The following is a 24,276-nucleotide window of genomic DNA, read 5'->3' as shown; positions in this document are numbered from 1 at the left end:
GGTCCTTTTGTCAAGTCACAGAGTGGGTGCTGTACAGGCAGCACATGCAGTTATCAAGGTAACTGGTCTGACAAATTCAAATTAATAAAGGACAGAATGTCATGACACCTGAGGTGATCTGAGAGGCTCTAAAATTTTCTTCTTATAAAATTATCTTCTTTTTAATGAGTTGTGATAGCAAAGGAAAGTATGTGATTATCAAAGTATTTTTTCAAACCTCACTGGAGAAAAATCCAGCTTTATAGACTTATTTACAATTACTCCTTCAGTTCTTTTCAAAAAACTTGTTTTATGTCCATGAGCTAAACAAATCCAATGAAAATGTAAGACTCCTTTTTTTCTTATCATCAATACTGAGAAAGAAACATAAGGTAATGTACTCTGGGGATTTTTCATACCTGATTTCATTGAGAACCTAATGTACCGGTGACCTTTCAATGTTCTGAAAGGAAACAAGTATGAGTAATATAAGGAGGTGTCTCAACCCTACCTCAGGCCACAGTTTAAAATATCCTAATGGTCTGACCAGTGTAGACTTCCTCCTGAGATACCTGCCAAATATGCCGAGTGTAAATGAAGTAATTAGGAAAGGAACAGAAGACGAATGAACTGAAGAAGCCTGGTGCTGACTCAAGGTAAGACTCTGCTATGCCTAGGAGAAATGCCTTTTATTACTTTGAGAACTACTGGGTTTCTGAAAGAGAGAGAAGGTTCATCAAAAGTCCTCATCAGGAGGGAAATCTCAGTCACAAGTTCACCATCTCGTAAGTTCCATTCCAACTCTTTGTCAAAGAGACTGCTCAGAAGTCATGCTAAAGGACACAAAAATCACCTGGCGATGAATCCATTCTCCTCTTGGGTGTGCAACCTTTATAGTGATAAAGAACTACGGAATGGTTTGCCAGGTTCTTTGAAGAATAAGAAAGATGCTGAAGGGGATTAGATATATATCTCTTTGTTCCTTTAGATCTGATTCATTTCAGACCATAGGTTCTGTAAGCCAGTTGCCTCACCAGGGTTGCTGACCAGAAAAAAGTCATAGCTGGCACTGTGAGGACAGACAAAGACAGACACAGCACTTCAAAGTTCAAGCAGTAAAAGCCAAATTTTAATGTTCATAGCCCATATTGATATGGTTATCAGAGGGCACTGAGTTTAATTCCAATTGGTCAGTAATCTTTCTCCACTCAGTTCATTGGTTAGTAGCTGTTCATGTACGTACATTGTAAGGGCTTTCCTCTTTACAGATGTTTACGTTTTTTGTCCCCTGGGAAGAAGCTGTTTCACAGCAGCAGAATCTTTTCTCCTCATAGGTGCAAATTATTTTCCATCAAGAATAGATTGATTGCAAGCTAATTCTCACTCATTCCTTTCTCATGGGAACTTAGTTGAAGTAACAAGGCCTGAACTAAGATTTTACAAGACCTTTCTTTTGTAAGGCTTTACCTATATGTGGCAATAGCTGGTTACCAAAAAAATCCTTTCATATTACTGTTGTGTAGACAAATAAATCTTTGTTTTCACCAGATGCCTACTTTGTTTCCTGCTTCTACTAGTTTTTCCTCTGTGGACACAACTCTCACAGTGGCAGACACTGAAAAATACTTTTCTAAGATTTACAAATAGTCCTACACCATTAATATTAACTCTTATGGACAGACTCTGTCATGAAAAAAAATGAATGGGGACAGTAAACACTACAGAATTGTCTACCATTTGTCACTTTCATTAAGAGCTGCAATATAAACAAAAGTGCATAATATAAATGCATAATCAATGTATCAACTATTTGCATAATTATTTTATATTCCTATGAAACAGATTCAGAAATATATTCCTGTCTTTATTTTCAAACTGTGCTGACAATAGTTACGTAAAGCAAACAAATAAACATCAGCCATTGCATGTGATGGACAAAGCTTTCTTTCAGCTCCGTACTTCAAGTAGCAACACATCTACAGAAGAATAAGACCATCCTGTGTAATCCCCCAGAACTGCTTATTTAGAGTCATGGGAAGTATACAGTACATTTTATGTAAGAATGAGAAAGAAATATCTGTGTCCCTTCCTTATATGAGTTTTTGGCCCAGTATCTATGTATTATCTAGTGGTATGACTTGTATGTGTAGTTGTATACTTGTTAAAACTATTTGTCTGCTGCATGCTGTGTTTATACACTCTTATTTTCTGTACAGTGCAGCCCCAGTAGCTGATTTAATGAAATATGCTGCACATCATTCTGAGCGATTAGAAGGGTTGATTGAGCTAACAGAAATGCAAAAGTACAGTACCAAAAATATTTCCATTAATATGCCATGGCACAATAGATATATTTCTGTTGTATAAAAATCCTTTTACTTATTTACTTATCTTTATATTACTTTACAAGTCGAAGCTCTGGAAAGATATAAATTTGTTTAGGAAAAAGTGTATCTCCTTAAAAATTTTGGTTAATGAGAGACATACTTACAGGGAGAGGAAAACTTAAACATGTCTCTGCAGTTATATCTATCTGCCTTATTTTCCTATTTACAGTACTTTCACAGACTGGAAACTTTGAAAAGTAAATTTAGTGCATTTTATGGGAAATCCTATTTTAATTCCAAGCAATTTTAAAAAGTATTTGTTATTCTTTCTTTCTGAAGCAGAAATAAAACCTTAGCTGGAAATTCAGTGGAAATATTTTAAATGCCTGGAATTATTGAGAGAGCTCAATTTGGAAGTATAGGTTCAATTCATATTTTCAACATAAGTCAGCAATGTGCTCCTGCAGCAAAGAACCCTAAATGTGGTTGGGCAAGACTATAAACATCAGACCAAAGAAATTGTTTATTCCTCTCTACTTATCTCTTTTGAAACTTCATCAAGCACTGTGTCCATTCTTTGGTTCCACAGTACAAGAGGGTATGGATAGACTGGAGAAAGTCTAGAAGTGAGGCATTAAGATGGTTAGAGGGCTGGAACTTGTGTCATACAACTAAAAGACAATAAAGTCTGCTCAGCCCAATCTTAAAAATAAGATAATCAGGGAATATAATAATGCTTTCAAATGATGTAAGACATAGTCTGAAACAAAAAACAGAGGTCAGAAAGGTACTGTAGAATATGTGAGACAATGGGCAGAGCTTGGAACATGAGAAACCGACTTGATAAGGAAACAAAGCATTCACTGTGAGCATAAAAAGACACTCGACTAGTTGCTCAGAATGCTGTGAAATATCCATCCTTGGAGACACAAAATATTTCACTGTACAAGGCCCAGAGAAACTTGCTCTACCTAGAATTTCTCTGATCAGGAAGTTGAAGTAGATGACCTCTGGAAGTCCCTTCCAAAATATTTGATTCAACTGTCCTAGGATTATATGGAATACACTGTAGAAATTCCTGTAATAGACTATTGTTAATACTTTAACAAAGCTGGTGGTTAAACAAGCAACTTCTACCTGTAAAATAAAGCCTTCTAATAGTATTATTCATGTTTCTCACCTTGTTTCAGCAGTCTTTTGGATACCAAAATTCCTCCTCAGAACAACACAGTATGATAGATACTTTTGAGTCATCAACTCTGCGTTGTTTTAAAGGACAGTTTTGCAATATTCACTGGGAATGAGCTTTTGTCAACATCTGTAACACTAGAGGATTGTTTTAGGTACCCAGACATAACCTTGAACCTGGGCAGTGCAGAATCTCTCTGCTCCTGGAGGAGTGCCAGCTCAACCAGCCAAATTTGCTGGCCAGCATATGGGCAAGGTCAAAGCACTGTCTCCTTTGAAGCCTCCTGGCTACAGGAGCAGAGACAGAGCAACTCCCCTGTATTCTCATAGTGCAGCCAGGGATTTGCCATGGGTTTAAGCACAGCTGACCATCCTTTTTGAAGAGTGAATTGCTGTCGAGCAAGGTGGATCCTCTGGCTCATCAAGGGAGGTATGGAATAGAGAGAGGAACTACCCTAGCATTAGATAATTGTTGTTTGGTCTCTGTTTAAAAGCACAGCTTTAAAGAAAAGTTCTTCCAATCTTACATTTGGATTTAGACTCTAGATATATAGGTAATGTAATTTAGGTAAATTTGCTACAATTTTTGTAAAATTCTCTCCTGTTAAAGATAACCAAGACAGCTGTAAATACTTTTTTTCCACAAATCTAACAGTAGGTAGTTTCCCCTTCCCAAATTATATTTCAATTAAGAAATATATTTCTTTAGCAATGCATTTCCTGCTGCATAAAGAAAGACACAGAGTGTGATGGAGCAAAGGAAAGTCCATGAATTTTACCACAGAAGGGTATAGTCCTGTGCTGGGACTGGTGGCAGAGAGCTCACATCTGCCTTAATTTTATATTTATTCCTGAAAAAATGTCCAAGTTTACCCGAATAAAGTTTATACAGCAGAAAATTTTAGAAGTCCAGAAAATTTTAGAAGTCCAGGAGAAGTCCTATTCTGTTGAGGCACACACAACAAATTTTCAGAGCGGCAGCTCTTCCAGGTGAGACAGCTTAGCTTTGTATACTCTGTAATTTTAAACAAATTTCAAAACAAGAGTTGCACAGGCATCCATAACCAGGCTGGAGCTGGGAACCAGTCCATGTTGTACGACAGCATGCCAGCATTTCCAGTCAGCTTGATGTTGGTTGGATTGGTTGTAGTGAGGTAGCCAAGAGTGCAAATATATTCCTAGCTTTTTCCATTCTGTGAACTCACTAGGGAAGATTTTTCAGGATGTTTTAGGGGAAAAAAAAATTAAATATATAATTTTCACAAAATTTAAATATTGACATTTTCACATATCTGGGTGCCTAAACTTGCCCTCTTACATTAGGGTATGATAATTCTTTACTGTTGGTGACAAAATGTCTCTCAAGCAAGGTGCCTTTAATACTACATGCATTGTTTTGCTTGCATTCAGTTTTTCTAAGAAATTCTCTAAATTTCTACCCTTGACAGAAACTTAACAATGTTATTTTTTTGTTGTTGTTTGTTGTTTAAGTCATAACACATTTGATGCTTTCAGAAGTATTTTAAAACTGGTTTGGCACCCAAGCTGTCGTGCAGATAAATCAGTAGTTGCAGTGCATGGGTCATAGCACTTTTCTTGAACCGTAAAAATGGGATTTTAACCAAGAGTGCTAAACATCACAACCCATTTATTCTGTGTTCACAGCACAGTTGAAAGAAACGTGACTGTGTTACCTAACAGCTAAATTCCAAAGAGCAAGTTTTATTCTAGAATCTTGACAATAGAATCATGGCTTGTTTATGCTGGTTTTAAAGGCCATTAAAGCACTTTTGAGGGAGCAAAAGGAAAAGGGTAATATCATAATATGTCTTGAATTTCAACATTCTAAGACAATGTCAGATGACGAAAAATAATTGCTAGATCCAGGTTTTTAAGAGTATTTTCATTTAAAGGTATTGCAAACTTGATTTTGTGTTTGTCCTGTTTAAACAATGGTCTGTATTCAGAATTTCAACTACCCTGGGCAGACAGATGTCACATGTTCATTTTATTACTGAAGGGATGTTGGAATGATGTGTAAATTAAATGCTTACCTCTAGAAGACTCAGTAGTTTATCAACTGTGATTACTCGTCTCTGACTGTCCAGGACACCAAGATCTGCCTTCCTTACATTGTAGGCTGCTGATCATGAATAGCTGGATGCCTGAATATCCTATATAATCTCACAGTGCTGCCCCAAGATCAAAATCAGGTGTGCAGATCACCTGCTTTCCAGAGCGGTCCAACCTTCCCGTGTCACAGTTTTGGAAACAGCCTGGTGTTTCTGCATTGGGCAATGCAAGAAAGATGAGTTAGAGTCAAGCTGACTCTTTTCTCTGGCTTGACCTTACAGACAACAGTACAGGTGTTGTCCATGTAGTGTGGTGGTGAGAGCAGGGCAGCACTAAAGCCCAACATCTGCTAAGGCTTGCACTAAGACTGGCTGCCACTGGCACCTTGTTTAATCAGCACAGCAACTCCTGCATCTGTCTCATCCATCTGTCTGCTCTTCAGAGCACTAATAAAGCCTGTGGAAGAGCCTGGCCACAACCACAGGTTCAGCCCTAGGATTAACCTGACAGTTCTGCTTCTCCCAGGGGCTGTGTGGAAATATACTCTATTACAAAGTTTTATTACACTAACTTCCCTATGTTCATACAACTGGACTATGATTTAACCACTATGATCCTAATGATTTGCTTGGACCTGAAAATCAGAGAATCACAGAATAGGTTAGGTTGAAAGACACCACAGTGGGTCATCTGGTCCAACCTCCCTGCTCAAGCAGGGTCATCCCAGAGCACATGGCACAGGGTTGCATCCAGACAATTCTTGAATATTGCCAGTGAAAGAGACTCCACAAACTCTCTGGGCAGCCTGTTCCAGTGCCCAGCCCCCTGCACAGTAAACAGGGGAGAGGGAGAGGGAATAGGTTAGGTTGAAAGACACCACAGTGGGTCATCTGGTCCAACCTCCCTGCTCAAGCAGGGTCATCCCAGAGCACATGGCACAGGGTTGCATCCAGACAATTCTTGAATATTGCCAGTGAAAGAGACTCCACAAACTCTCTGGGCAGCCTGTTCCAGTGCCCAGCCCCCTGCACAGTAAACAGGGGAGAGGGAGAGGGAAGGGAAGGGAAGGTTAGTGGGCAGCTGAATTACTGCACTTGTCATGCTGAACTTCAGTACTGAAAGTTTTCCTACTTCAGTATGAAGAAAAAAAAAAAGAAGCCACAGATTCCAGTTATTAATATAAAATAATTGAATAGGAGAAATTCAGCACTTTTTCATCCTTCATTAAAAATTTTCACCTAGTTTGTGGGTCTGAAGTGGCTGTGTGGGAAGGGAAGGGAAGGGAAGGGAAGGGAAGGGAAGGGAAGGGAAGGTTAGTGGGCAGCTGAATTACTGCACTTGTCATGCTGAACTTCAGTACTGAAAGTTTTCCTACTTCAGTATGAAGAAAAAAAAAAAGAAGCCACAGATTCCAGTTATTAATATAAAATAATTGAATAGGAGAAATTCAGCACTTTTTCATCCTTCATTAAAAATTTTCACCTAGTTTGTGGGTCTGAAGTGGCTGTGTTCACACACAATTATATTGTAAACTTGTGCTGAAGTTAGAGCCATTAAATGAGCACGGTGCATTAAATGCACATCATCTGCGTAAGAGGGGCTCACGTGTAGGGTTGCAAAAATGAGGAGACATAAGAGACAGAAAGAATAGGAGCAGCTGAGGAGGAAGAGCAATTTTCATTTCTTGGGGATGAAGATCAGTGTCAAGCCAGTCTACACAATACAGATATCTTTGTACTCCATATGGCCCTGCTTCATCCTCTTCTGTTCTCTGGCTTATGATCACTTTTTCAATTTTTTAAGAATTATTTTTCACATCTTTCATTATCTTGAACTCTAGAAAATTTTTTCTATACAGGTTTTTAAATGTTATGCCATAGTTGGAGGTTTTATGGGGGGCTGGGTGTGTCAGAAAAAAAAATCAAAAATTATTCTCAAAATAAGCATGTGTATCTTTGTAAATTTATCTAAGTGATAGGCAGAAGGATGAATTCTGGGTCATGGCATCAGATGAATAAAAGAAGAGTTTACTTCAGAAGAATTACTCTCTTTTAGAGATCAGACTGAGTAAATTCAGTTTTTTAAGCCCCCATGAATCTACCTGCTCAGTTAAACAGAAGAATGGTAGATATCTTTGGAGATTTAAATAAGTGTCTGAACTGTGCAAAAAATCAAATATTGAGAAAAAGAGAAGTGTTAATTATGGCTTTTAATATACAACTGCCCTCCTCACATACAGCAGTGAAGACAAATTAATTATAAAGGAAAGTTGCAGCAATGGTCTTGGTTGAGATAAGCATTGTTAGGCCAGATCATCCAATTCACCAAAACTTTATTCTTATCCTAAGTCTTCATTTCAGTACATTTTAGGCAATTATTAACTAGAGAAGACATTCAACATATTTCAATCTTTTTTTGTCTCTCTGATCTGTGTCAGTAAAGAATTTAAGTTTTCTTTAATCTGCTCCTTCATCCCCTATATCCTCAGGTTAAGACAGGAGAAAATGGCCTCAAGCTGTGTGAGGGGACGTTTAGACTGGTTGTCAGGAAAAGTTCTTCACCAAAGGGGTTATCAGGCACTGGAAGAGGCTAGCCAGAGAAGTGGTTGAGTCACCACTTCACGTGTAGGAATTTAGAAGATGTGTAGATGTGATACTTAGGGAAATGGTTTAGTGGTGGACTTGGCACTACCAAGTTAATGCTTGGAGTCTCATAGGTCTTTCCTAACCTAAATGTTTCTGCGATTCTAAGTTCTCTGTGCCACAAAGACTTTGATCTGGATCTATCAGTGCAACTTCATTGCGAAAACCTGGAGCTCTCTGTCTTTTAAGAAGTGGAATAAGGTCCAGAATGTGATTACATGCATATGTGCAGACTCACATCCACGTGCATATGTCTACACACACAAAACTTGAAGCAGCAGCTCTCAGTTGCTGAAAATTAAGGTAAATTGACTGAGTAATTAACCAATTTTTTTCTCCATGACACCTGGAAAATAATTAGTCACCTGTGGTACCACAGAAAAAGCATAAACACCAGATGCTTACATCATTCAAAACCTTAGTATTGTTATGAAATGTTTAATAAAACAAGTAAGAGTGCACTTTCCCTTAAAATGTTCAGTTAATTGCATTTTCCATTGTTTTAGAAAAGCAGGTTTTTGTTTTCATAACTGTAGGATTGCTTGGAATTAATATGCACAGATGCACTGGCTGATTTGCATCATTAAGTCTTGAAAAGACTATTAAAACTTTATATCTTCCTATCTATTCTTATTATCTTTCTCAATAAGAAAAATTTACTATTAATGGATGAAGTATTTCAACAAGACTATGGAAGCAACTTTAAAACTGTAGAATAAAATTAAAATATATAAATTATAATAGTTAACAGAATATCAGAAAATAATTCCAGAGAAGTTGTCATATAACATATGAAAACAAATTTTGCAAGTGAAAACTGTGGGGTGCATACCCTTGCAACTGTGCTTATAAAGACATTTAGTATAACTTCCAGCTGACAAGTAAATATACAGATTGACTCACCATAATGGAGTGTTTTTTTCACAGTATTAATAAAATTAATTTAACAATTCACTCCTGAATCCAAAGCTAGATTCAGGTTTTTTCTTGAATTCTTTGTAATGTGTCAGTGAAGAGAATCATATTCACCATTCTGTGAGGATAGTATCTCCACATCCACAGTTACTGCATGAAGTTAGGAAGAGGAAAAAAGCATCATATTCCAAGGTCAGTACTAAAATTAATATATTCTACTGGAGATGTTTAAAAATGAGAATCATGTTTTCTCAATAATAGAATTAAGAAAATACAGTGTAAGAAGAAAATTTATTTTGTGAACACCTTCAAATTGTTTAGGAGATCCTCATATTTTAAAAAACTTTTAGCATATTAATATTTTTCCTGGAATTTATGCTTATGTGGCTCTGTAGCTTTCCTACTAGGATTGCACTCTTCCAGGAAAATTCACGTGTTAAAAACAGATCCTAAAAAATGCTATGACACCTCAAGCCACAGACGAGTACTGAGGATGGAGTAAATATGCTTCCACGGGGTTTTAATTTAAAGATTAATTCCTATTATGTTTATCTTTTGGAAGACAGTAGCTTTACATTTTCTGCTGTACTGGTGGACAAATATACTCAGGGAGTAAATTTTTGATCACCTTGCTGAATAATTTCATTTTGTAAAGACTGCATTTTCCGTTTTCACAGAAAATGCTGGTTTAGAACAATATAACTGTAAATGATTCCCAGAATGCAGCATCTCAGTGTTAAGATACTGGTTTTCATTACTGCTGCAATAACATAGAAATAACTGTATTATAGAAATAACTACATTATAGAAATGACTATATTATAGAAATGGAATAACAGTCTATTGCTTGCTTTTGCTTTATGGACAGCAATTCAGTCACTGCATAGGTTCATTTTGTGACTGTTCAGCACAGTAGGTTAGATGAGGTATTAGCAGTTTAAAACAGACAAGTACACTTTCCATTTCAGTGCAGCCCAAAGACTTTTCCTGCCTTGCTGGTCGGCATCATTATGCAATCAAAACAATGCTCTCAGCACTAACCTCAACCTCCTTCTAAGTTTTGTTTTGGCTCAAGGACATGTTAAATGCCCAAACGTTGATCCTGTGCCCAATAAAATCAAGGTTTCCTTTGCTTTCAATGGCATAGGCAGAGATCTTAATGAAGCAGCAGGATCTGCCAAGTAAATTATAACAATAACAGGTAGGGACATGTTTGTGAGACTACAAATGTCTACTGTGCTGTACTCTGGATGTTTTGAAGGTATGCTGCTCACAAAATATGATGACCTTACACAGACAAATTGGCCCGCTCTTTTGTTTGAACAATACAAAAATGCTCTTTGATTACCTCTAAGTATATTGATCACTCATTCAGAATTTGCATTCACTGCTTGTCTGTATTCAATCTACAAACAGAAGCAGTCATTTCACCTTTCATAAACATTGCCTTCCCACTGCAAATAAGAACATAATAATTAATACTAATTATCTTTTATTCTGAATGTCTCGGGGAATAAGGACTTAGAAATTTTCACAGCTCTTTTGAAGAACTGAAAAACGAAAGCTCTTGTTTTGTAGATTGTTAATATTCATAATTTGCATGGTCATAGTTAGATTGCATTAAATTTTTTCTCTCCACTGATTAAAGAAACTCACACAGCATGAGCTTTACACTGTGCAATCAAAGACCCTGTTTAAAAAAAAATTAAAATCTTATAATAATTATTCAGGCTTTAAAGTTTTGGATCTCTTTTCCAGGGAGTATTCAGGCAAGCAAAGCATGATTTTGCTAATGGTTAAAGACAAAATAGAAAGAACATGAATGCAGACAGGAGCAGGAAAGAGGAAGGAAGAAGAAACATCACTTGCCTCACAAAAATTTTTAAAAAGGTGATCATTTTAGGAATGGTTCTGTTTAGTCAGAATAGCACTCATTGTTCACTCCAGGGTACCCATTTTCCTTTCTCTTAAACTTTCAGCTCAACTGGTGCCCTGTTCTTTCTGTGCTGCTTTCACTCCCTGCAAGAGTAAAACCAGCTAGAGTACCCTTTCTCTTCACCAGTCATCAGTTTCTGTTTGCCACGGCCTGAAAAAGAGATAAGTGGAAATGTGGTCTTTTCACTACACTAACAGCCCAAAATTCAGGAATGAACCAAAGAGAATGTTCTTCTTCACTTTTTGGAAGGTACCTGTAAATCTGTCCCTGCAAACAGGGCCCTAGAGGATGGCTCTAGCTGCTGGCAGTATCATCCTAATTCTCTGCAAACTGAACTTCACCTTCAGTTTGGTACACAGGCTTCCTTAGATTTCAAAAAACATGATTCATTTCCTCAGGCTGCTTGGTTTTCTGAAGATTGGCCCTCAGTAAATGTAAGATAATTGTAATTATAATAAAATGAATGCAATAAATGTTGCTATAATACAGTGTTAAGTGACAGATAATTGCTGAGTACTCTAGATACACTTTTGTCTTTAATTAGAGAGAAGCAACCATCTCATTTATTCTAGTTAAATCAGAGATGTAATCTTTGAAGTTAGCATCAAAGACCTCATGATTTAACCTTACCAAGTACACTACTAATAATAATTTTAAGTGTACTTACATAAAGAAGTAATAGTGGCTTTTCATTTTATTATAGGGTAATAATTTGGTCTTAGGGTAGATAAACTAGTGGAAGGAAGGCCAAAGTTGTGAACTGCTGAGTAACACAATATTATTATTAACTCTCTGCTACAGTAACCATCATGTAAACTGATGCTATTCAGCAAACAAAAAGCTGTGCCTGAAGAGTTTTAAAACAAATATTTTTGAGTCTTAAGAGACTGGGTGTTGAGGTCTTAGGGAAGATTTCAATAAGCAGTACTAAATCATCCTCATCCTTTGAAACAAGGCACTGCTACTGCAACCAGTAGGTACTAAAATGAATGGAATAACTTTCTGGTCTGAGCAAGTTTCTAAGCAAATAAACTAAACACTTCTTACTTCAGTTTTTCTGGGGTACAAAAAGGAGAATGTGCACTTTCACCATTTTTTAAATGGTATTTTGAAAATAATGGCATTTTTCTTTCCTTATTCATTAGAAAAGGCAGTAGAGATATTAAAAAAATCTTTGTAATATTAACTGGTATTTGCTAACATTTTGTTATAGTATAACATTGCATCTTCTGGTAAATCTGATTTGAAACCACAGAAACAATGGAGAATCCATTAGGTAAAACATGTCACAATGTATTAGACCTCACTCCTCTCCATTAGTAATGATGAGTATCCATTTTTTTCATCTATTATTCCTCTTTTTGGAAATACACTTATTAGCACTCTGCTGTCACAGCACACTGAAAATATTTATTCTAATTATATCAGTCTTGTTCTTGCACCTATATTTTCATTAAAAGTAAAATTGAAGTAATACATTACAAATAAGTGTACTTGTTGCCAAGGTCACTGCAGATTATTAAGAACTTTAGATGTGCATTTAACAATTTTCTTCTTGAAGAGTTTCATAGCACAGTACTTGGATGTATGTTCCTTTGAGGTATTCTGATCACAAACTTAAATAAGTATCCACACCTTACTGTTTCAGAAAGCCAAAAACTTTTCCAGAAGACAGCAGTCACTTCAAAAGGATCACCACTACTGACATCCATTATCATTTGGTGAATCAGATGCCAAAGGTCCAAATGGCTGAAATAATGAGATCCAGAACTGCTATCAAAATTTCTGGAAAAGAATGGAAAAAATGTATCATGTAATGCTTTTATTTTGATTGCTTTTCCTTCAAAGTAAATGTTTCAATCTGGTAAACATCCTTTAATTCCACCTCAAAAACAGAACATTATTTTAGGAAGTTCCATTTTTTTCTATGAACTAAAGGTACAGGAGGAAAAATAAATTCCCAATATTAGAACCCTAGGAAATAATGAAGCAATCTGGGAAAGACAGTAAGATTTCTATAGAAACTTCTATATATTTCTTTAGATTTCTATAGAAAGTTCTTTAGATTTCTCAGAAGTGCAACCTTATCTCAGTACATCTAGTTTCCAGAAGCACAGAACCAAAAACTATTGCAAGACAGAGGTCAACCAAGCGAGACTGTTTTCTCTGCTGAGACAGAATGGAGATGGCACATACCTCTGTTATCACAGAATCAGAAAATCATTTAGGTTGGGAAAGACCTTTAAGATCACTGAGTCCAGCCAAAAAAAAAAACCCAAAAAACCCCAAAGACAAAGTCAGCTCAGCTGAGCTGGCCACACAGTCATGCAGAACCCCAAAGACTGTTGCAAGGTGCTTCCCTGTAGTTGCTCATCAATAGGCTCTGCCTGTCAATATTCCTTCACACTCTCTGTAAAAACCACTTTTCCTAGTTTTAAATGCAGAGGGAGTCTTTCCACACTTTATATTTCTTCTGAAACAGTACATAAGGAACTACATTACTTGTGTGGACTGATGCCATCTCTCTTAGTGTGGAGGATTTTGAAATTCAAGCATCAGAAACCAGCAAAATACAGTTTTCATGCTATTTATATTCCTTTTAAGTGATACAATATATATTGAATTCCACTCCACTACTTTGAGGGCAGTGAGTCTATGAAGTCTGCACTGGTGAACTGGTAAATTAGAAAATCAGAACACAACTCTTTTTTTTTCTCATACTCTTACTGCATTAAATGAACATGAGGATTGAAAAGCAAAAATAGCAAGAATGGCTGAAATAATGAGATCCAGCACTGTCACACAAATTCTCAGGTGTTGAAGAATGTTATTTTTTTATTTTAAACTATAAGCCTCATTAATTTTATGTTTCCTTTTGTAGTAAAATACAACTTACAAATACATGGAGGAAAAAGGTAGCTTTTTATCAAAATCACAAGTTAGGAGTTAAAATAACATTTAAAATCAGTAGCACTGCAACTTAAATCTTTGCATAAAGCAGACAACTTGGAAACTATGTAGAATTCCCATTTGGAATGGGACAAGAGGATGAACTGCTAAGACAAAAAAGTAATGTGGAGTTTGAAAGTAATCTCTGCTATGTATATTTACATATATTTCAAATATTATATTTAGTTATTTCCAGTCCAATACAGGGATTTCTATGTTTTCCTGTCTCTTTGGACTTACTTTACAAATACAGTAGAATTTGGACATGATAAAATGGAATAATAAAAGATTATATTATTAATAAAATAAAATAATATTCTAATAGTTTAATAAGTAAAATAGTGAATAAAATAGCCTGTGATGTTCTTTCTGTGGGCAATGTGAGAGAGATTGTTGCTACTGTGCCTCTCATATGTTGCTGAAGAAGAACTCAGACATGATCTTCCAGGAACACAATGAAGTAAAATTTCTTATGGCAGAAATGAATTAACCATTTCTTGTTTAGCTAACACTGACAGAGCATATCTAAGAGTGTGAGTTGATAATAATTGTTTTCTGTTCAAATGCATGCACAATCAGGCCAAAATTCATTAAGTGCCATAAGTATAGCTATAGGTGAAATATGAAGGGTTTTTCTAAATTTGGTCTCCCTCATGTTCTCTTTACCTTGTATATTTTTTGTCTTGCCTCACAACAATGCATCTATTGTTTTCTGAACACCTCTTACCACTACATCTGAGATTTTGCTTTTGTTTGTTTGTTTCTGAACACTATGACTGGCCTAAAATTACTTTTCTGTACCAGAAAACTATTTTTTTTCAATTTAGGTGTAATTTATACAATAAATAATTTTATCAAGGGAAATATTTTGAAACCTACATTTAAAGAAGAAACAAAGAAAGAAAGTGGTGGCAACTGCTTGTATTCAGCATTTTAGCAAAGGGTTGTTTACATGGAGTGTACAAAGTTCCAGCTTCACTGTGAGCATATATATATTATGTATATATATATATATATATATATATATAAGAAGAAACAAAGAAAGAAAGTGGTGGCAACTGCTTGTATTCAGCATTTTAGCAATGGGTTGTTTACATGGAGTGTACAAAGTTCCAGCTTCACTGTGAGCATATATATATTATATATATATATATATATATATATGCATTCAACTTTCTAGAAACTGGAAATGCCAATGGAAAAAATAGAAAGTATCCCAGTTCTAGAAATGGGATAGTTTGTTGAATAGAAATTCACATGGAAAAAAAAATTCAAAGCCTCCATTTCATACAGGACAAAAATTTGAACTTGTAGCCTTTACTTTTTGCATGAATGTCTTGATCTCTAGCTATTTAAATATTCTGATGCAGATCTTTCACAGTCTTTTGCTTGTATGTTTCCTCTTTGTATAAAAATACTTAAATAGTCATTATCTCAGACTGCAAAAATTATTCCAGCCTGGCAGTTAGGCCATTTGCCTTGTTGATGAATTCCAGATAATGCACTAGCAAATATCTAACAATTTATCTGAAGTGTGACAGACTCTGTAGGAGGGACTGAAAGCACTTTCCCAGGATGTCCCCACAGCTTAGAAAACTGGTGGTTTATGTTGTGTCAGATGAAACATTTCAGAAGCAAAAACATTTTGATTCCATTTTGCAGCAGAGAAAATAAAAATGCATTTTACATTTTTGGACATGTACTTACAGCTATTTTCTGCATGCAGTTCAGACAAAAAAGAAAGGGACTTGTACAGCTATGCCCAGCACCCTGGTATCCTAGCTTCCATCCACAAGGAATTATGGTGTGAATAAAAATAAGTGGGGAAAGTGCAGAGAGACACACTTGCTAGAAAAGATGTCTGCACAGCAGAGAGTTGATTTCAGAAAATTTGGAAAGTCTATACTCATGTTGTGAAAGAGAAAAAAACAAGAGACTAATTAAGTGCTTTGGTTGAAGTAAGATTTTAGAAGCACGTAACATTTTCCTGAATTAATAAATGTTTTGAGAGTCTGAAAAGCCTAAATTTATAAATGTTTTGCACATTATCTGCAGCAACAGCAACTTTATGCATGCATGAACTTAATGAACCAACCCACAAAAACAAAGAAGATTATTAATAAGACATTTGCTCAAGGCAGGCTAAATGAGTTGCTTCTGAGCACATCGGAGAGAGCTCTGTAATGACAGGCAGAGAGGCACAGCTGCTGTTTTGGTTTTGTACAAAGACAGTGGTCAGTGAATTTATTGCTGGGTGATGAAAGCGATTTTGTAGAAATGTGGGTATAAATATTAAAATACATTCTTTATCTCCTCTTACTTCTTTTCATGCCCTTCCCCCTCCTCTTTCCTTTCATTGTTCTTATTATTTTTCTATGGTTTGGTTGTCTAAAATTAATTTTATTCACTCTTTCTGAAATGTTTGAACTTTTTTGTTAACTATTTGTCCACTGTAATCAGAAGTGAGATTGATATCCTTCTGAAACTTAGTTATCATTTTGAGTCACTTTCAATTGTTGTGCTTTCTTTTTAATGTACTTAAGGGGCCATTATTCCTCCAGATGAAGGGAAGTTACTTTCCTTAGAGAAAAGCAGGAAAAGACCACAATTTAACCATTGGGTCAAGGTATTTCAGAACCACCTTCATCTTCTAAGAGCCACCATTTCTTTGCACGAGCTGGTGGGCGAGTGAGCTTCTTGCTTTTTTGAATTTGAAGCCTACTACCAGTCTTTCATGACTGGTCTCCACAAGTCTTGTGTCATTAATTAGATGTAAATGAATCATTTGTCCTCTCCCATCAAAAGCTTAATAATACAAAGCTGTAATCTTTCCGTTCTCTACAACCAGTCTTACAGTACAGCCTAAGTAGATTAAAAATCACATATCCCCCACATCAAGATTTTGGAACAGAAATATTCTCAAAATTGCTCATGTAAAGTGTAAAATTTTACTAGTCTTTACTAGGTCATGCAAACCTGGAACCATAAATACTGAAGCTTACATTTTCATTAATAAAACCTATTAAGAAAACTCCCAAGGGAAGGTTTTCTTTATTTTTCTAGCTCAGTAGTGAATTATAAAAGTGTAGTGATCTTAAAACAGAAAATAAACCCAAACCACCATAACCACCACCTCACCCCCCAAAGAAAAATTATCAAATCCCTTACAATATTTGTCTGAAGTGTTTATTCAGAAGATGCTATTTGCAAAGGCTCTTTATATGGTGTTTGTGATAGTGATTGATATTTACTTTATTTTCGGCATCTAAAAAGATATATGTGTCAAGGGTAGACTTTTCCACAAACACATACTTTCCAGGAGACAATTCTAAATTGGAAAGAAAACTAAATATACCAAAACCAAGATATTAGGATGGATACTTTATGCACACATAAAGAAAAGATTATTTAAGAAGAAAAGTCATGATGGAATTCACACAAATGATATCCGCAGACTCAGTAGCTGACTGGAAACACCAAATTTACTGTGGAACGTGCATTCAGAACCTTGTGTCAAGATGAGCAAGCAGGAGACCCATCATAAGAGTTTATTTTCATAAAGTGGAACTCTAAGACTATTTTCCCCTTCATAACAAACGTGATCTTCTGATCATGAGTAAAATACACTACAAATATTGCCATGACATCGAAATCCATTACTGTTTTAAGACCAGAGAATAAAATACTTTTGGTTTCAGCTGACAGAACTAGATGAGCTTGAAAGAAATCATAATAGCTGTATTTGTGGACTGTTACTGTAGAAATTTCCTCTAAGTATTTTCAGTCTTTAAATGGAACTCACTGAGGAAGCTCTGCAGTCCCTCTCCAGTTAGGTTAAACAGGTGATTTCATGGCTGTTATTTATGCAAGTTTCTTTAAGGTAATAGGCTTTTCTTTTTTCCACAATTCTTTATGTCTCTATTGTGTTTTTCACTATACTGATCCTGTCTAGTCAAAACAAGGTCTGGTTCTCTGCTTTACTGTTTCCTCAACCCAACAGCACTCTCTCTGTGCTACAATCCCACCTGTGATTTACATCACCAGAGCTAAAACTTAACAGTCCATGAAATTTATTGCATATTGTTTGATTCATTTGTGTTGAGCCATACAGAACACAAGCTAAGTTGTAAATTTATCTCATATTGTTTTCAGACTGAATGATTGGTCATAGTTCACATGCAAATCAGGAGCTGCAGTGAGAATTTTAACTGCTTCATAAAAGTTAATGTCAGAGGTTTTCTGATGACTGCACCCATCTTCTTTAATGGCCTTATTTATTTATTTTTCTACAAGCTTGATGCAAGTCATTCTTTCTTACACATTTTCTATAGCTCTAATACATCAGTTTATTTTTAGACCCCTTTCTCTTCTGCTAAGTAGCATGAGGAACTGACAAAAAAACCAAAATATTTCCTTCCACTCAATAACATCAAATTTCATGCTTCATTTTTTGGTCCATTTTCCCATCTGTTGAAAACCTTATGTGATCAGGAGTGTGTTTCTTGATGCATACTTTCCTCTCCGTTTTTCTTATTTGAAATTACTGTCAGGTCCAGATGAATTTAAAACTGCTTCAGTTAAAATGTTGGGATGTTGCTAGGAATGTGCACATATACATCAGGGAGGGGGAAAGAAAATAATAGGAATTAAAAGAGTGAAAGTTTTGGAAAGAGAGGGCATTTAGGGTTTGTTCACTAAAACCTACCAAGATCAAATGTATGGCTTTTTGCTGAAGCCATATATGTTTGATACTGAGATATTAGAGGATAGAGCTCTTGCTAGCAACATGCATTCAGTAGTCAGCAAACATTAGTCTTTCCATCCCAACAAAGTTGAGTTGAATTGGTTTGGTCATTCTCGGTCTTTTGGACTGATATGAAGAATAGAGGGGGAACTAACTTAAAGATATTTGCATCAATGCAAATATTATCCCTCAGGTAATTACTGCTGCATTAACCCTGGAAATATAAAGAAAGAACCTGGTCTGAGGAGAAGGAAATAGCTGAGCTGCATTGAACTTTTTCTCACCACACATTCTTCATAATATTTGAAATGTCAGGGCAAGATGCTTGCCCTTATGCTACTCAATCACCCACTGCCTTTCTTTCCTGACTTCTGCTACTGAACAGTAGAGGTTCCAAATCTCAGTAGATCTAAAAGAGTTGTGATGTTCATTGAGTGATTTATAAATAATCCCTAATAAAAACTGTAGCAATTCATATGCAGAAAGAACAGAAGGCTCAACCCTGCTCAAAGGCCAAGTACTATGTGTTGATTGTGTTCTCAGCATGCTGTAGGCTCCTTTACAGCACAGAAAGATAGCACTGATATCTTCATTTCAGAATCAAAGGATTATTATAATCCGTCTTCTTCAGAATCAATTTTGTTAAACATCCTATAAAAAAGACAAAGTACCCCAAGGCTGTAGAGCAGCCTGAACAGGAATAGTAATTCCATATTGTCCATTTTCAAAAACTGACAAAAATCATTAACCTGGAAGAAAATCAAACAGGCTGACTCTATAGCCAGTTGTAAGGATGTACTTCTGATATTTCAGAACATAATGATCACAAAAAATTATTTTTCTACTGTGCTAAGTCCAAACTGGCAAGACCGCCAACTTTAAGGTTTGTCAGAATGGTGTAAGAGGTGAGCTTCAAAGTGGGTAGAGCAGATTACTGTAAATTATTGCACATTTATAATGCTTTCAGACAGGTAACATCTGATTTGTTACTGAAAAGAATATCATATCATCTTAAAGAAAATGTTCAAAATATATCACTCTCCATTTTTACTTATCTGCACAAGGAGAGCTCTTTGGCATGAGAGTTGAAACTTCTTTCTAAATTGAGCAGTGGATATTACTAAATTACCTACTAGCTTCCTTTTTCTATTGATACAAAATCAGGATAAACAAGAGATTACAGTGTTTTATTTTGAAAATTGTTTTTCTGATATTAATAATGTACTTTAGTAATAATAAGTGATAGTGTGACTAATTAACAGCTTCTCAATGCTTTTAATCCATTTATTGCAGGAGGTGGGAGTACTTTGAGGATACTCAAAGCTATTTCTTCTCTGTGAGGTGTAGTAGAATTTTAACTAGCCTCACTACTTCTCAGAAAAATCACTAAAATAAATGTGTGATATATAATCACATTTTTAAATTAATTCAGTACTTGAAATAGCACATCAGATCTCAGGAGAACAATTCACCAACCATGATAAATATGCAGAATCTTTCTAATCTTAGCCTTCTGAACGCAATTTTTTGAACTTTTAATTCCTCAAACTTCACATCCACTTTCTGTGAAGGATGGGAGAACGTTGCATCTTAAAGGCTTCATCCAGACTTGAAATGGATATAAACCTATTTATTGTGGTTAGATAAAAGGTAGGAGAATAGAGACAGTGGTGAAGGTAATCTGGCCCCTAAGGAGTTACAGCTGTGCTAATTATCAAGCATTAAGAACAAGCCTGCTCTTAATAGGCCACAGCTGTATTCAATTAAGAGGGGTATTATAAAAGAGCAGAGGAGCTGCCCCTGAGATATCTTCAAGAAGGTATGAAACCTTTGCAATAAGATAGCAACAATTGGTGCCCCGACATGATCAAGGACAAAAAAAAAAAGGAAAAAAAAAAAAAAAAAAACAACAAAAACTGTGAAATATAGTGTCAAAAAGGGTGCAAGGCAGCTGCAGATTTGGCTGCCACTTGGAAATCATTCTATAAGACTTTAAAAGAATGGAAAACTTGTAATTAAAAGAAAAGGGGGAATTGTGGTTAGATAAAAGGTAGGAGAATAGAGACAGTGGTGAAGGTAATCTGGCCCCTAAGGAGTTACAGCTGTGCTAATTGTCAAGCATTAAGAACAAGCCTGCTCTTAATAGGCCACAGCTGTATTCAATTAAGAGGGATATTATAAAAGAGCAGGTTGGCTGGTCAAAAGGAGAGATGGAGTTTGTTGGCTGTGCTGAGAAGAAGGAGTCAGTGCTGCAGAGGAGCTGCTCATGAGAAACCACCGAGAAGGTTCGAAACCTTTGCAATAGGGCAACAACAATTTATAGCTTAATTTGCTGCAGGTAGAGGCTTTGAAAAATCACTAGACTCAGTAGATATGATTTTCTTAAATTCAAAAACTAGGTAAAATAATTTTTTTAATAACTAATAATAATAATATAATAGGTGAATTATTTCCCTACCAAAGGCTTCAAATATCTAAGCAAGAATCCCACTAATGATGGGGCAAGCAAAAGTATGTCTAGTACTCAGTTCACGTCTGACCTTGCAGAACAGATATAGGATATAGCTTTGTCTTTCATTCCCAATGTTATGGCAGGTCTGCAGCTAGTCATGGTCATTTTACTCAGCTGCTTGATGCCATACTTTTCTAGACTGGTGATGCCAGCTTGGGTGTTGCCTTTTTGATTTTTTTATATGTTTTCTATATTCTTCACACATATATTTGTAACTCTGTCACCTATTGTATTAATGATTCATTTTACTGTACACAGTACTTTTCCATGGTCTTTCCCTATGCAGAAAGCTGAAAACAAATTCCAGAGCTCCAAGCCCTGGGGGGCACATGGCCCCAGTGCAGTCTTGGTTCTTCCTAGGAACCAAGGCCAAGAACAACTCTTTAGATATATTTTCACAGGCAAAGTACAGCCAGTGTCGAGGGGGAGACTTAATTTTCTAAAACCTATAAAAATGTGCTCACCAATTGTCGGGAGGTGTTAGGCTTCTGTGGACTTCTTTCCATAACTGTCTCTGAAGGTCTTCAAATAAAGATCCCCTCCCCTTTTACACTACCTCCTTACTAAAATTATCTCGAATTTCATTTCCAGGTTGGGAAAAAGGCAACATTACTGTAGCTAAGCCATGCCCATCTAGTGATGCTGCGATTCTGTGATACCTCACAGCTGCAGAAGGTGGGTTCATCAAATGCAAATGCTTTTGGGTCATTAGTTAAACATTATTATACATGGAGTTTTAGTGCAAACTTGGTTTGTATGTTAAAGATTATGTGGAAAAATATTTTAAAATAATCCTTATTAAAATAACTTTTATATTAAAATTAACAGTCAAAAGTTTTGGAAAGGACATAAAAATGTTGGATTTCTACTACTCAAAACCACAGTGGGTAGGAGGAGTACTTTACAGGATATTTCTAAGTGGTTTTGTTTTGGTCCATGCAATTATTTTTTTTTCATTCCTCATTCTAAGTGGGAAAGGAATAGTCAGCAACTATCACAAAAGAAGTTGCTTATGTGTAAAGTTTCAAGGTGTTGAAGAAGATCACATTTGCAAAAGTACTGAGAAAGGAAACATCTTTTTTGACGAAAAGAGAAAAGACCAAGGCACTGAGGAAGCCTTTGGCCAACACCCTCAATGTCCTCCTGCTCAAAAGTTCAGCATATTATGTACATCCTATATGCATATCCTATGTGCATCAGGTTAGTTGTGCCTTTCCCAGGTTCTCTCTATGCAGTAAGACTAGCACATTCTCAACAGTGAAACATCTGGAATTCATGGACATTTCTGCAACTGCTCCAGTCACTCCATGGGAGATTCAGAAATGACTGGCAAGAGATTCCAGGGATTTCTACTCCTTTTTTACCCCCATATGGAAAGGATTTTCCAATAGAAAATGTGTAGACATTTTCCTCAAGGCAGGAAGAGCGGAGAAACCTGAGCAGCCTGGTGAAAGTCTGGTCCTTGAGTTACCCTGAGAATCTCCCATACAAAGAGTGTTCTCTCAAAAATCAAGGGGAGATTTGATATTAAATTATGCATATCAAAGTCAGAACTTCTTCCTTAGCTTTTTCAAGTATTTAAAATTATGTACAACTTATTTCCAATTACTGCTTACCTGTTATTATTTAAAAAAACACTTCACTTGAAATTTTTCTAGAACCATAAAATGTATCTGATGAGCTTATCTCTTCCAATTCCTTTCAGTCATCATAGACTAGAAAAATTTCACTAGGTTTATTTAGTGTTTAGATTGTAATTTGCTCATATGTAAGATTTTTAGCATTTAACAATGGTGAAATGTATGGGGAAAATAATGCAACTGCCCTAAATCATAATGTATGCTCTTAATTTCCTTTATAAAATTACTCATCTTCTTCAATACACCATTTCAGTCAATTCTTCATAATATGTGATTTAGAACTCCAAGGAAAAAAAAATTAGACACATAATTCCAGATGAACTATATTGTTTTAATTTACAAATAAAAATCTTTATAAATTACAAAAATGTTCATCTACTGACATTCTATACAGAAACCCTGGATAATCATACTATCTGTTGCAGCATGTGAAGGCCTTTTCAGTACTTTATGAAATTTCTTTTGAGTATTAAGATTTAAAAAAAAGCACATTTTTATAATAGAGTCTTTGATTATTTGGCATTAGATAAAACTACAGAGATTTAGCTATATTTTGGCATTTCATTTGGTATTAACAAAACCTAAAAATCAGCAGGATATCAATAAAAAAAATATTTAAATTTATTGATGTCTAAGGGGGTTGCCTGTGTGTGTGTATGCATTCATTAAAGAAATGGATTGAAGAAATGAAATTCACAAATTAATTTCTCCCACAGTTCATACACAAAATTAATTTCTTAAACAAAATCAAATTGGCAACTAGTGCCTGCAGTATTATTTTGTGTGAATAACCAGTATTTTATTTCAAGTAATTTAAGCAGATAAATATATTCAAATAAACTCATTTACTTTTGTTATCATGGAAGAAAGGTTTAAGACAAAGCAGCTAATAAATCACATAATTGCAATAGTGTACTATGTCTCATAAGAAAACTGCTTTTTCATCTCTAACAGAAGGCACAGCTGTAGTTACAAATGCCTACTTTCACAATGTCAAAGTTGTGTTATTTGAACATACAAAAAGGGATGAATGCCTATGTATAAAAAAATTATTATGAATCCCTGTTTTTAAATGCATACACTTTGCTTTTCAGAAAACTGGAAATTATATGAAAATTCATGTACACAGGCACTCAGTTCAGTCATATGAAACATTCTACTGAAATAAAAAAAAAAGTATTGGGGAAGCAGTACACCTGAAATGCAAGACAGTTCAAGGAGGAAGAAATATATGTGGAGTGCAAGGGACCAAAAGGTACAAAAACTAAGCTCAGACATGCTGGAAAGACAGGGCAAATAGATGAGGAGGAAGACACAAATAGTGGGGGGAGATAGCAGACCCAGGGCATTGGTGTGGAAAAAAAAAAAAAA

This window comes from Passer montanus, unplaced genomic scaffold (genome assembly GCF_014805655.1).
Source record: "Passer montanus isolate IOZ18808 unplaced genomic scaffold, ASM1480565v1 scaffold90, whole genome shotgun sequence".
NCBI classification, from domain to species: Eukaryota; Metazoa; Chordata; class Aves; order Passeriformes; family Passeridae; genus Passer; species Passer montanus.
This window is presented reverse-complemented; position numbering follows the sequence as displayed.